The sequence below is a fragment of the Cetorhinus maximus genome, chromosome 15 (genome assembly GCF_964194155.1).
Source record: "Cetorhinus maximus chromosome 15, sCetMax3.hap1.1, whole genome shotgun sequence".
NCBI lineage: Eukaryota > Metazoa > Chordata > Chondrichthyes > Lamniformes > Cetorhinidae > Cetorhinus > Cetorhinus maximus.
The window spans coordinates 63,221,937-63,233,667 of NC_135893.1; positions in this window are offsets into that span (position 1 = coordinate 63,221,937).

Here is an 11,731-nt window from a genome sequence, read left to right on the forward strand (position 1 = left end):
AGCATTTGACACTGGGTAAGGATGGCATGTTCCCTTTCCTGAGGAACATTAGTCAATCAGTTGGATTTTGGGGATCTTCAGGAAAGGGGCAAGCAGAGTGGAGTATCCCAGAATTTGATCTTGGAACCATTTCTTCATAATACACATGAACAAACTGGATTGAGAAACCCTATATAATGTAATCAAATTCACAATTGATAGTAAATTTGAGAGGAGTGGTAAAAGTAGAGTCTAATGAGGCAGCCAAAAATCTGTAAAATGGTATGGAAATTCAATACAATTTGCTGATTCTACAGCATGCTGGAAGAGAAAATAGATGTCATGAATACTCTGTGAATGGTGCTGGACTAGGTAAGGGTGAAGTTGAAATGGTGAAGGGATGTTTGGAGATTCAACAACATGACTTGCATTTATATGACAACTTTTAACATAGTAAAATGCCCGAAAGTGCTGCACAGGAGTGATTATCGAACAAAGTGTGACTCTGAGCCCCATGACAAGATATTAAAACAATAACTTGGTTAAAGAGGTAGGTTTTAAGGATTGTTTTAAATGAGGAGAAAGAGATAGAGTTGGAGAGGTTTAGGGTGAATACTCTGGAGCTTAGAGTCTGGACAATTGATGGCACAGTCACCAATGATGGGGCAATGTAAATGGAGGATATGCATAAGTGCCCATTTCCAGTCAGCTAAGCAAATAGAATTTTGAACTACATTGCTAAATCAATATAATGTAAAGCAGAAAATGTTGAGCTAAAACTGTACAGTGCTGCAATTAGACCACACCAGTTTAAGTCAGTGAAAATGCAAGGGAGCCATTACAACAATGACTACACTTCAAAAGTACTTCACTGGCAGTAAATTACTTTGGGGCATTCTAGAGTCATGAAAGGCACTATAGAAATGCAGTATTTTTTTGATAAACCTTGGAGTTGGATTTTTATTGAATTCAAATTTCAAATGTTCAAATGTTGGATTGTAATGTTTTCCTAGCTAGATTAACTAGGGTGGGCGTAGAAGACTTCCTGAACCCTAATTACCTGTTATTTTTTAATGACAGTTACCACAGCTCTCTTTGGCTGCCAATGCATTCTGGAGTTAGATCAAGGAACTGTTAATGGCAATTGACAGATAGTGTTTCCAGCTCTGTGGAATGATGGATTCAGTCCTGGATTCCCAGCTGTCATCTCCACACAAACTGGGACGTGCATTTCTACACTAGTTTGTAGCACGGTTGTGAAACACTAACCAGCTCCTGGCCTGTATCCAACAAGCCTGAATGCTTAAGAGATGACAGCTGAGCTGTGAATCCGCAGTTTGCAGGGGTTGGGCTAAGTGAGGTGGAAACAGATGGCAACAGGTAATGACTAACAGGTAACAATCTAACTTTTAAAGTCCAAGTCAGTACCTTAGGAACTTGTTTGATACTTTACTAAGTAAACAATATAAGAGTCACTGCACTTAAAAAGGTAATTAATTAGGAGTAATTCTAACTTTGGCTGATGGTGTAAAAGGGGTAATATTGATTCAACCACATGCTATAAATCTTGGATGAAGGGTCATCGACCTGAAATGGTAACTCTGTTTCTCTTCACAGATGCTGCCTGACCTGCTAAGTATTTCCAGCATTTTCTGTATTTATTTCAGATTTCTAGCAATCGCTATATATCTCTCCTGATTTAAATTTCCACTGAGGCCAACAGGAATGAATAGCATCTGCCTTAACACCAAGTCACGATTACCCTCAACATGTGAAAAATATTGAGGCGTTTAGTGTTGATGAAATGCTGGATAAGTATCATAAATATCCTTTCACTTTAAACTCTTACAGATGGAAAAGGGAAGACTTTATCCATCAACCAGGGCAGGATTAAAACTCAGGCCTGAAAGGCTGTGTGTTAATTGTGTCACTTAACCTGATCGATGATCTCCACTTCCCTCTACTCACCAATCCATCTCTCTATCTCAAACATTCTTGTATCTACCAATATTATGGTTAGCACTATTCGGAATCTTCCTCTCCTTCTACCAAGCTCCAAGTCGAGAAGTCTGCCTTCCCTCCCGCCTCCTTACTATTTGTATCACGTCTTTAACACAAAGCAAGAAGATTTTAAAAGGTGAGAGCTCATGCCACCTGTACCTCTGAATCCGGAAGTTGTGGGTTCAAGTCCCATTCCAGAGACTTGGACACAAAAGCTTAAACTGATACTACAGTACTGAGGCAGCACCGTCTTAAAGTCGTGCTGTCTTTAACTAAATGAGGCTCAGTAAATGATATCGTGTCAATATTTCGAAGAACAGCAGTGGAATTTTCCTTATACTCCGGCCTGTATCAATCCTAAAATAAACATCACCAAAGCAGATTATCTAGTCAAGGTCACACTGCAGTTTGTCGAACCTCTCTCTGTGAAAATCGGTTGCTGTGTTTACTACATTACAACGGCGACAGTGATTCAAAAGTAATTCATTACTGCATTGTGCTTTGCGACGCCTGAGGTCATGGAAGGCGCTATATAAATGTAAGTCTTTCATCAGGTCACCTATCTTGTTGGATGAGGGTATCAAAGGTGTGAAAATGGATTTGAAGTACAGATCAGCAATGTTCTAATTGGATGACAGAGGGGTTGAAGGGCTCCCTCCTGTTCCTTTGACTGGGTGAATAGGCCATAGTACAACATTTAACAGGTGACTTTCTTATCGACAGTTTACGGAGGTCTTGACCTGAATGCGGCATTTCCTGGCAAACCGCCTATGAACGTGAATTGTATGCGATGTTCCAAAGAGAAGAGATGGCATTATGTTTCAGTAGTTTGCCTTGTTTTTCAAGCTCTTCGAAATCGCCGGCCACCTCCCCCCGTCACTCTGATCAATTTTTGCTATGAGTCTTTGGCTTGGAATAAGGAATGTGTCAGGCATGACAATGTCCGATGGGATGAATAGTGGATTCCCCAGGAGGACAACGCCAAGTACGTTTTTCTTCATGGGGAGAATTACAGAAGGAGGCTCGGCAACCTTCTTTCCAGCCAACAGATCATTAACACGCTGATTGCTACAGATACCAAAGCGTCTCTTCAAAGATTTGCTATGGCCCAGGTTACATTGCAGGTGCCAATGTATGTGACATGGTCCTGGGTTGTGGGCCTAATTAAAGCTAGAGTTGTCAACCCTCCAGGATTACCCCGGAATCACGAGGAATTAAAGATTAATCTTCAGGGATACTGCTGTAAGCAAAGAACAATTATTAAAATAAATGGTGTATTTCGCTCCCTGTTTCCTTTGAACACTTCAATTGAATAATTACAAAAAAAGGGAGATAGAAAAATATACTAGTTGACTGGGGACAAGGCAGCTGAAATCAGGAGGTCATATGATGAAATGTCCAGGAATATGCTTAACCAGAGTTGGCAACCCTAGTTGGTGCACCGATTGATAAAATGCTATAGCACACAAGAAGGTCTGTGGGGCACCTGAAAATTCAGTCCAGGTAACCCAATCTTCCTGCCCTTGCCCTTCTTTCTCTTTTAAAGCATCTCAGGCTTTATTCCTGAATTAGACAATCTCAGTCGGAACCAATATTTGGCCCACTGGAAATGGCCTCAGTTTCTCTGAGATAGTGAGAGGGGAAGAAACAACCTCCATCCTTTAGCACTATCTGGTGATTTGTGCTGGAGAGGCACGTCCAGCTCAGCTTAAGATGCTCTCTGTAGTCAAATAGCCAGCCTACTCACCAGATTCTAGAATCACTTGGAGAACTGTGTTCCTCCTATCCACCACAGTGACTCTGTATTATCAGGAAGTGAAGGGGGAGAGAAGAAAGACTTGCATTTACAGAGCACTTTTCACTGTTGCTGGGTCAAAATCCTCGAACTCCCTCCTTAACAGCACTGTGGGTGTACCTACACCACATGGATTGCAGTGGTTCAAGAAGGCAGCTCACCCCCACCTTCTCAATGGCAATTAGACCATAAGACAATAAGACATAGGAGCAGAAATTAGGCCATTCGGCCCATTGAGTTTGCTCCACCATTCAATCATGGCTGATAAGTTTCTCAACCCCATTCTCCCGCCTTCTTTCCATAACCTTTGATCCCCTTACCAATCAAGAACCTATCTATCTGGGTCTTAAATACACTCAATGACCTGGCCTCCACAGCCTTCTGTGGCAATGAATTCCATAGATTCACCACTTTCTGGCTAAAGAAGTTTCTCCTCATCTCTGTTCTAAAAGATCTTCCCTTTACTCTGAGGCTGTGCCCTTGGGTCCTAGTCTCTCCTACTAATGGAAACATCTTCCCCACGTCCACTCTATCCAGGCCTTTCAGTATTCTGAAAGTTTCAATCAGATCCCACCTCATCCTTCTAAATTCCATCGAGTATAGATCCAGAGTCCTCAAACGTTCCTCATATGTTAAGCCTTTCATTCCCGGGATCATTCTCGTGAACCTCCTCTGGACCCTCTCCAGGGCCAGCACATCCTTCCTGAGATACAGGGCCCAAAATTGCTTACAATATTCTAAATGTGGTCTGACCAGAGCCTTATAAAGCCTCAGTAGCACATCCCTGCTTTTATATTCTAGTCCTTTCGAAATAAATGCCAACATTGCATTTGCCTTCCTAACTACTGGGCTCAACCTGCAAGTTAACCTTAAGAGAATCCTGGACTAGGACCCCCAAGTCCCTTTGCACTCCAGATTTCTGAATTCTCTCCCCATTTAGAAAATAGTCTATGCCTCTATTCTTCCTACCAAAGTGTATGACCTCACACTTCCCCACGTTGTATTCCATCTGCCACTTCATTGCCCATTCTCCTAACCTGTCCAAATCCTTCTGCAGCCTCCCCGCCTCTTCAATACTACCTGTCCCTCCATCTATCTTTGTATCATCTGCAAACTTAGCCAGGATGCCCTCAATTCCTTCATCTAGATCATTAATGTATAAAGTGAAAAGTTGTGGTCCCAACACTGACCCCTGTGGAACTCCACTAGTCACCGGCCGCCATCCTGAGAAGGACCCCCTTATCCCCACTCTCTGCCTCCTGCCAGACAGCCAATCTTCTATCCATGCTAGTACCTTGCCTCTAACACCATGGGTTCTTATATTACTGAGCAGCCTCCTGTGCGGCACCTTGTCAAAGGCCTTCTGGAAGTCCAAGTAGATAACATCCATTGGCTCTCCTTTGTCTAACCTATTCATTATCTTCTCAAAGAATTCTAACAGATTTGTCAGGCATGACCTCCCCTTGATGAAACCATGCTGACTTTGCCCTATTTTATCATGCACTTCCAAGTATTCTGAAATCTCATCCTTAATAATGGACTCTAAAATCTTACCAATGACCCAGGTCAGGCTAATTGGCCTGTAATTTCCCGTCTTTTGCCTCACTCCCTCCTTAAACAGGAGGGTTACATTAGCGATTTTCCAGTCCTCTGGGACCCTCCCTGACTCCAGTGATTCCTGAAAGATCACCACTAATGCCTCCACTATCTCTTCAGCTATCTCCTTCAGAACTCTGGGGTGTAATCCATTTGGCCCAGGTGATTTATCCACCCTCAGACCTTTCAGTTTTCCTAGCACCTTCTCCTTGGTAGTGGCCACCATACTCACCTCTGCCTCCCGACTCTCTTGAACTTTGGGGATGTTACTCGTGTCTTCCACCGTGAAGACTGACGCAAAGTACTTATTCAGTTCCTCCGCCATTTCTTTGTTCCCCACTACTACTTCTCCAGCCTCATTTTCCAGCGGCCTAATGTCCACTTTTGCCTCTCTCTTACCCTTTATATATTAAAAAAAAACTCTTGCAATCTTCTTTTATATTACTGGCTAGTTTACCCTCATATTTAATCTTCTCCCTCCTTATTTCTTTTTTAGTTGTCCTCTTTTGGTCTTTGTAGGCTTCCCAATCCCCTGGTTTCCCACTGCTCTTCACCGCACTGTATGCTTTCTCTTTAGCTTTTATGCTGTCCTTGACTTCCCTTGTCAGCCGTGGTTGCCTCGTCCTCCCTTTAGTATGCTTCTTCTTCCTAGGGATGAATTTTTGCTGTGTCTGCCAAATTACTCCCAGAAACTCCTGCCATTGCTGTTCCACTGTCTTTCCTGCTAGGCTCATCTCCCAGTCAATTCTGGCCAGCTCCTCCCTCATGCCTCTGTAGTTGCCTTTATTCAACTGTAATACCGTTACATCTGGTTCCAGTTTTTTCCTCTCAAATTGCAGGGTAAATTCTATCATATTATGGTCATTTCCTCCTTAGGGTTCCTTCACCTTAAGCTCCCTTGACAAATCTGCCTCATTACACATCACTAAATTTAGAATTGCCTGTTCCCTAGTGGGCTCCACCACAAGCTGCTCCAAAAAGCCATCTTGTAGACATTCTACAAATTCCTTTTCTTGGGATCCACTACCAACCTGATTTTCCCAGTCTACCTGCATATTGAAATCCTCCATGATCACTGTAACCTTGCCTTTCTTACACGCCTTTTCTATCTCCTGGTGTATCTTGTGCCCCACATCCTGACTACTGTTCGGAGGCCTGTACATAACTCCCATTATGGTTTTTTTACCTTTGCGTTTCCTCAACTCTACCCACACAGATTCTACATCATCTGACCCTACGTCATTTCTTGCTATCGATTTAATTTCATTTCTTACTAACAAAGCAACCCCACCACCTCTGTCAACCTGCCTATCTTTTCGATAGGATGTATATCTCGGATATTTAGCTCCCAGTCCTGATCCCCTTGCAGCCATGTCTCTGTGATGCCCACCACATCATACCTGCCAATTTCAATCTGTGCCACAAGCTCATTTACCTTTAGGGATGGGCAATAAATGCTGATCTAGTCAGTGAATCCCACATCCGTAAATGATTTTAAAAAAACATGATGTCCCAAAACATTATACTGCCAATTAAGTACTTTTGAAGTGTAGTCGCTGTTGTAACCCAGGAAATACCACAGCCGATATGTGCACAGCAAGCTCCCACAAACAGCAATGTGATAATGACTAGATCATCTGTTTTACTGATGTTGGTTGAGGGATAAATGTTGGCCAGGACACAAAGGAGAGCTCTCCTGCTTGTCAAAATTAATGTTATGAAATTTTTTATGTCAGCCTGAGAGGACAGGCAGAACCTTGGTTTATCATTTCATTGGAGAGATGACACCCAACGGTATAGCACTGAGAGTATCACTCTGGACTTTCTGTATTCCAGTTTCTGGAGTAGGACTTAGTTAGGTACTTGCTTGACCGGCGCAGACTCGATGAGCCGAAGGGACTTTTTCTGGGCTGTAGACCTCTGTGACTCTGTGACTTGAACCCACAAACCTTCTGACTCAGAGGTGAGAATGCTGCCCACTGAACCACAGCTGACACTGTCATTGTACCTTCGATTTGCTCATTATTAGTGATTCTGATAGAACAAGCACAACTGGTGATTAAGGAAGATCTGGAAAATTGATGTCCAGACAGTAAAGGAGATCAGGATCTGTGTACACACAAACATCAAAGTGAACAGAGCGGAAAGCTTCCATTAAGTAGATAATTGCTTTATTTGCCTAAAACAAACAGCAGTGTGAATCAGCTGAGTGTACCCCCCACCGCTGCCCAGAACTGCCTCCACCCTGATCACTCTGGCCTCTAATTAAATTACCTGTTGACCCAGTCGAATGGCTGGTGGCAGCATTTAGTTTCTTTTCCACAGAATGTCAGTGAGAATCTTTTCTTGGCATTTGAGGAGCCTTCAAAGGGCGAGGAGAACTGACCCCAAACCGACAGCTTTCCTGCTTTCATTAGCTAGCTTCCAGCAGCCTCTGTTTCCTAACATCAGCAGAACCCAGGCACAGGCAATTCCCTTTTTACAAAATATGACAATTTCCTGAGACATTTCGCTCTTCCTCTTGCTGAAATTGCACTAATAAATTCAACTGGGAATTCAGGAGAAACTTCTTCACCCAGAGAGTGGTTAGAATGTGGAACTCACTCCAACAAGGAATGGTTGCGGCAAATAACATAGATGCAATTAAGGGGAAGCTGGATAAACACATGAAGGAGAAAAGAATAGAAGGATATACTGAGATATAGATGAAGAGGTAGGGGAGGAGGCTCATGTGGATCTGAAACATGGGCAAAGATCCATTGGGCCAAATGGCATTTTTTTCTGTGCTGTAGACTGGACATAAAGCATTATTTCTGAGTTTATTTGTGTTTTTACTTTCCTTGTGTTCCTGTCTTTTTTTATCCAGGATTTTCTTTCTCTTTCCCTTGGTGGGTGGTTTCTTGTTGCTTTATCCTACAGCCAGACCATAGTTTCTGTTCCTGTTGGTAAGATACTAATAGTCTAGGCTCAGAGACATAAACCCTTTGAGTTGTGGGATTTACAGCCTGGTGGTCCTTTGTAAAACCAGCAAATCCCAACAATTAAACTCTCTTCTTTCACCCGTCTCTAATTATTCCTTTTCCAAAGACTTGAGTACGCAATGCGGGTGGACATTTTTAATGCAGGGCTGAGGGAGTAGTGTGCTGTTGGAGGTGCCATTTTTCAGTTAAGGTACTAAATCAAGGCTCTCTCTGCCCTCTCAATTGGATGTAAATGATCCCATGACACACAATGCAGTGCCTTGACCAATATTTATTCTTCAATCAACATCATTGAAGCAGATGCTCTGGTCATTATCACATTACTGTTTGTGAGAGCTTGTGTGTGCAAATTGGTTGTCACCTTTCCTACATAACAACAATGACTACACTTCAAATGTACTGTAAAGTGCTTTGGGATGCTCTGGGGCCATGATAGGCACTATCAAAGTGCAAGTTCTTTCTTTCTATTCCTCCTCATTCTGCCCCAGTCCATCAATGAAAATGCCAAACTATGGTTCTAAGAAGAGATTTGATTCCAGATATCTGTTTCCCCAAACTCCACTTTATTCGGTCTTGGTGAGACACTTTCTTCAAAGGGTTTGGGCCTGAGAAGGAAATAATTTATGGTTTTCTCTTTCTTCGAAGCTGAGAGAACATCAGATCCAAGCTGTGTTCATTTAGATTCTTCGGCATCCTTACAAAATGGCCGTGGCCTTTCCTACTCCATCTGGAAGTCTATTCAATGTGGCAAGCACTTTTGTGTGAAGTAATTGCTGATATTCCTATCAGTTATTTGGGTAGTGTCTCACTGTGTACAACACTCACATCAGAATGTCAAAAGTCTGCTAGGATCTGCAATTTGAGATAAATGTAAAGTGATAGGAACATGGGTTTAAATTTGCTAAATCCTTCCCCAAAGGTTCAATGGAATGCACCAGGTTTCTGTGGAATAAAGAAAGAACTTGCATTTATGCAGCACCTTCAATGATCACACGATGTCCCAATGTGCTTTGCAGTACTTTGGAGTGTAATCATTATTGTAATGGAGGAAACGCAGCAGCCAATTTGTACACAGCAAGCTTCCACCAGCAGCAACATAATAATACCAGCTAATCTGTTTTCTGGGAGGAAATTCCAAAGTTTAGGACCTAGACAGTTGAAGGCTGTAAGGTAGAGCAAAGAAAATCAGGGATACCCAAGAGGCCAGAACTGGAGGAGCCCAGAGATCTCAGAGGATTGTGAGGCTGGAGGAGTTTATGGAGATGCGCGGGTGTGGGAGAAGCTGGAGAGGGATTTGAAAACAAGATGAAAGTTTTACAATTGAGGCTTTGCCCGAACTGGAGCCAATGTAGATGAGTGAACACAGGGGTGCACTGATGGGTGAACAGGACTTGTTGCGATTTAAACCCCAGGCAGGTATGTGTTTGCAGAAAGTATAAATCTGGAATGTTATCCTAAGTCAACAACTGACTGGGGGGTGGGGGGTGCAGGTTCAAACGAAGCAAATTTCGAACCGATATAGGGAATGTATTCTTTACACGTACAGGGATCAATCCATGCAGTGGACTCCCAGATCGAGTAGTATAGGAAAAGCCTAGAATCGTTTAGGAAACGGTTGGAGATTATGAAGGGAGGATATTTTTAGCTAGTTGAATAAAAATGAGTGGAATGGCTTCCCTAGCCTTTAATTGTCTTGTGATTTAGCTCATGGGCTAGATTTGTTTGCTGCTCCGCCACAATATATCTTCAAGAAGAAATCTCAGATGTGAGCAGACCATTTCATTAACAAGCAAACGAAGGAGCTCCTGTTTGCTGAGCTGATAAAGTGGCAAATCATTTTCAGTACGTTATACTGGACTGTGCCTCCCCACTGCTCTTAATCGTCAAACAATACCCACTTTGTATTTCAAACGTGTTGGATGATATACTTTGTATTGTACAGTATACTGTTTAGAAATAGAAAGCTACACTTTCAAATGGAGCATAAAGCGCCATTTACAAATTCAGCAAAAATATTAAGCCATGGCACTCTTGTTGGGATGTTTGAAGCAAATAAAGCTCTGAGTTTAGCTTTCAAAGTTGCAGAGTTTGACAGCAGCTGCAACAAAAAAAGGGAATGGTTTTATTTAATTTAACCCTCAATTAACTCGATAACATCTCCCTGCTTGTTTACTCGCCAGAGAGATAGACAGATCGACCATGCAGTCTGCGGCCAAGGGAGAGGCGAGGCCCAGATCCAGCTCCAGTCTGAAAGGACACACAAAAAAATTACAAACCACACAGAAAAAACACAAAGCAGAGCTATATTGTCTACACTGACAGGGCGAGTAAGCAGTAAGAATTAACATGAGGTGGAAAAAATGGGTGCGAGTAAACTTCACTTAAAAAATCTTGTTGCAAAAAGTTTATGTTATCAGAACTTTTTCATAATCTTTGTACACTCAGCATTTCCCTAACCGTGATCCGTTTCTCAATATTTTATTATATGTGATTCAAATGTGTAATTATATTCGGCGACTTTTCAAAATAATGGTTTAAAACATTTAATTCATCCAATAATATCATTTACATCGAGGGCCGCTTAAGGGGAGGATTGGATTTCGGTTACACTCAAACAAGTCCAGCTAACACTGGACAGTCAGTAACAGGAATTCAGTCTCTTTACCTAAACTTAGCACTATATTTATTTACGGGCCGCTTTCTCAAGTCGTCTGCTTTTGGAATTGATACGACAAATTTTAATTGGTCGAGGCATTAGAAAAGAAAAACAACAGCTGGCGGCATGGGAATTAAACACCGGACTCATTACAAATCGGATACGTTACGAATGGGATTCCGAATGTAAAATCGCAAATATAATTTGATACATTTCAGCCCGATACTTCAAAAAATTGATATCATAAAGTTGATACAGAAGTAGATCTAATATGTTACAATCTGACACATTGGAAGCTGATACATTATAAATCTGATACATTACAATCTGATACATTGCAATCTGATACATTACAATCTGATCTCAATTTATACATTGCAATCTGATATTGCAATCTGATACATTATCAATCTGATGCATCATTAATCTGCTAATGAAACAGCTCAGAGGTCAGGTGAGTGATATAATTGTAAAATATATCACGGGAAGATATGCAAACCAGCTTCCTAACCTCACAACACTTGGTCATGCAGTATAACTGCAGTCCAGTGTGAATCCACCTGGGAATCTTTTCCACTTAATTTGTAATTTTTTTGATATTACCAGAGTACTTCGATATTACCAGTTCTCTCGTACTGTTTACGATTGTTACACTCACTTGTTTCCTAGCATTAGGAAACTAACAATTTTTCAGCAGAGTGCGGTGAATGCCGACACAAATAA